This window comes from Colossoma macropomum, unplaced genomic scaffold (genome assembly GCF_904425465.1).
Source record: "Colossoma macropomum unplaced genomic scaffold, Colossoma_macropomum, whole genome shotgun sequence".
Classification (NCBI taxonomy): Eukaryota; Metazoa; Chordata; class Actinopteri; order Characiformes; family Serrasalmidae; genus Colossoma; species Colossoma macropomum.
The window spans coordinates 32,475,875-32,479,880 of NW_023494784.1; the positions used below are offsets into that span (position 1 = coordinate 32,475,875).

Sequence of the window (4,006 nt, forward strand, 5' to 3'; positions counted from 1 at the left end):
AAGATGGGTTAGTGGTGGATTATTGTAATGATGCATGCTTCAGGACCTAAACTGCAACACTGTCAGACCTCAAATGTTTGCTATGAACAGTTCACCCAAAATCACATTTACACAACTGTCCTCTTACCCCGAATGTAGCCAATCAACCAAAACATGTTTCCTTCTTTAGTTTTGCACTAAAGCTAAAAGGTAAAAAGAGCTAACAAGTAGAAGTATATGTCACCCAAAATATGTTATGTGTCAGCATTTTTTATTTGAGGCGAAACAAGAAAATCCAGAAAACAGTTCCAATGTTGGCTTGAACTGAAATAAGCAGTATATTTATTTTTATTAGATTTTGTGAAACATAAAATAAATACAGAATAGAAGTTTAAAAGACAAAAAACATGATTCATACTTTTATTCAAGAAAGACATAGATAGAATAATTAAAAAACTGTTTAGAATAATAAAATATAATACAAGCAGGTTTTCCCTCATGTTTAAAATATTAGTTATAAATAAATAACAAAATAAAAGACTTTATTTATATAGCACTTTTCATTTTAGTCACAAAACCTCAAAGTGCTTTACTCAGGAATTTAAGTAAACATTGGAGAACTACTTGTCATATTTATTTATCATAAAGAGCTTTTCTTGTTAAAGGTGCTAATTCTGCATTGGTGTGTTTTTAGAAAAAGAAAAACTAAAAAAAGAAAATGTTTACAGCACTTCCACAGAAAAATATAGACTGAAGTGAGGACAGGCTCCTGATTCTTCATCCACTGTGAGTCACTGCAGAAATTGCCTCTGAAATGCTGAGAGAAGACATAAACTCATCAGACACAAGAACAGCTACTGTGTCTCATAATTATCTGTTACTACATAACTTTGTTTTTATATGTCTGATCTTTCATCTAGCATGGATCTCCCTGTAGTTTTAAAAACATTTCAGCAGTGTTTGGGGTGTCTGGTGGTCTCACCTTGCCATTTCTTTGCTTCTCCTAGCAATGCTTGCCATGATGACCATGATGATGAAAAAACCCATGATGATGCCCATGATGGTGTCCGTGTCCATGGTGATGGCCATGATGATGCCAGTGATGATGCCCATGGTGATGTCCGTGGCCATGATAATGATTAAAGGGGGCATAAACTCCATGTCCATACCCTCCATGAGGCCCTGGGTGCATTGGTGGATAGCAGGGCCCCCCTGGTGGTGGGGGTGGGTATGGCATGTTGTTGCAAGGACTTCCCCAAGCCCCTGGCTGCTGATGACAATGAGAGTCCATTGTGATCCTATCCTAAAACACAGAGTGATCAGAACATACTTTTTACTCTAATATATAATAATTACACACTAAAAAGATCCCAAGAGTGGTGACACTCCTTCTAGACCTACAGAACGTACACACACATCTACATCATCACTAGGCTGTTTCCATCTACATTTACTTAACTAGCATAAATGTAAAGCCCAAACTTTAAATATTTCTGTTGTGGTTAGTTACAATAAATAGGAAAAGCTGATTATTTCTGATAAGTAGTGTGATTCGGCATGGAATAAAGCAAAACCTTTCACAAACCTTGAGTGGCCAAGAGACTACTGATTAATATCAAAGAATGTGAAAATGAAGTCAAAGTAAAAAGAGTCAAGTGTAAAAGAAAAATGGAGAAGGTGTCAAATCAAAATCAGATATTTTCAATGGATTGCTTAATAATACTAAGCTTCTGCTCAAGTTATTCTGAACCTGACATTTATTGTCGGTCGGAGTTACCGATCACCAATTACATAATCAGTAACCAACCAGATGTATTTTCATCACCTGACTCTGTTATTTTTACTGTGGATCTCAGTTGCCTAAAAATGTTTCATATTTTAAATCACCACAAGTCCAATATCAGTTTCTATATAACACAACGCAATGTTCAAATTTAAAACTACTCCCAGAAAAAAATAAATACAGGCATGAGAAAATACAGACATAGTACATCTGTGTGGACTTGAACCATGAAAAGATGAGGCTTGATATGTTTGAGTCATAAACATCACTGACCAGCAGAGAGTGCAGCAGCTTCATGCCCAGTACGGCTGATTTGGTCTGTGAAACTTCCTGTAGGCAAAAGAGTGGGATGGGAAAGAAACAGAAGTCTAACTACATTATGCAGAGTTTGTTGTCCAAGAAAAGTGAAATTTAGTTCTTTTTAAAGAGATTTTACCATTATAATGTCAATATCTAAGAACAGAATATTAACTACAATGTACATCAAAGGTACTTATGGTTTAAGTAAAGGGGAACCTACTTGCTACCAGCGATGAGTCGAAAATTGTGTTCAGCCAGGTGCCAGGTGAAGAGTTGAATACAACAGGTGCCAAGTGAAGCATTGATGTCTCTTTATACTGAAAGTCTGGAATGACATCATTATGGGTGACGTCCTACACCAACACATCCTCAACACCCACCAACAGCAACACTGCATGTGTATGTAGGAAGTAAGAACTACTTTAGACAGTCAATGGTTTACTTTACTCTTTTAGTATCTAAGTTCAGTCCCTTGATTAATAGGTCATCACAACATCATAAAAGAACTGAATGTGTCCAATAACAAACTGAGCAAGCGTTTCAAACCCTCATTTACATACATATAACTAAACTTACCAGCCCTCATATATTGACTATAAGTTGACTACATTTACTTTGAGCATATTCAGGACATTTTGAAAACTGGAAAACTTTCAGTCTAAATTATCCATCAACACGCATTTGTCATCTTTAAAAAACATTCCATTCTTTGTACTCAGTGCAGCATATAAAGGATCTCTGGGGTGTGTATGAAACTGGTTTTATTTCCAATACGCAGGCAGCAGGTGTCACGAGGAAGGCAAAGGTGACAGATAATGAAGATGGTTTCCATGTTTAAATGGTTTATATTCTGCTGTAACAAACAAACAATTAAAAAGTTATTTTTAAACAAAGTTTCATGAAAACAAAGTAAAATACACTATAATTCATTATTTTGTATATTGTTATTAAATTACATAATGTAATAATTCAGGTCAAGTTACCATAAAAATACTCAATGAGTATGTTAGAAACTAACATGGACTTGCTTGCTAACATGGATAAAATGGACTTGCTTGCTTTAGTTTACATCACTATGCAAAATGAGTCTGTACTAAGAATATATTGTAGTTACTGTGTATGTAATTTAAATCTGTCTTTGCGGATGGTAGTTTGGAGCCTGACGCTCCACAATGCAGTGACTTTCAACAGTCACTAAAGCCTGAAAGTCATGGGTAAAAAGTCAAATTTCAAATTCAATTAGTGTGGAAAACAGTTTCAAATATTTAATTGTGCTTGGTTACAATAAATATTATTTTGGAGGATTTGTACTTTACTCAAGCATTTTTGAGACTCAAAACTTTTCCAATGGAAAAAAATCACACTTTTTACCCCTTGTATTTAGACCTTCAAAGCACTCGTTGCACATCCCAAAGTCCAGATTTTTCTTTTTTTTTTTAAGTTATTACTTTTGCCAATCAAGCATCCAATTAAACATATCATTGTAAAGTGAAACTGCCCACAACTATACTAATTCATCTCTGTGCAAAGACCGTTACTGTCTAGATGTTTCTGTGGCAGTTGTTGACACTATGTATGCCAACTTTTTTTGCATTTAAGTGTATTTGAATTTTACAAATATTTCAGAGTCTGTTGAAAAAGTTTAGACAATGCATTGCCACTAGTCTGAGTTACGGAGATGGTGATATATTCAGTATTAACATTATTTTAATTTAATAAAGAAAAAAACAGACAATCAAACAAAAAATGGCACTTTCACTCAACTGTATTTTTGGTCTCACACTTCCACTTTGCGCTGAGTACGATTTTGACATGATATCCATAGTTTCACTTAAGCACAGCTTCTCTGTACTTTTTCCACCCTGGAGACAATCCAGCAGCCTTTACTTACTCCAGTGACACACCCCTCTGTATATTCCTATATGCTCTACGTCAGCCATCTGT

At 35.2% G+C, this 4,006-nt stretch overlaps 1 long non-coding RNA gene across 1 annotated transcript; it reads right to left on the bottom strand.

The window, feature by feature from the left end:
* Window positions 1-293: 293 nt before the first annotated feature.
* On the bottom strand, window positions 294-2,427 carry LOC118810357. Its single transcript, XR_005007414.1, has 4 exons — window positions 2,283-2,427; window positions 2,036-2,092; window positions 962-1,282; window positions 294-796 (listed from the first exon to the last, which is right to left on the bottom strand). It is a non-coding gene; the product is annotated as an uncharacterized LOC118810357 (long non-coding RNA).
* Window positions 2,428-4,006: the final 1,579 nt, after the last annotated feature.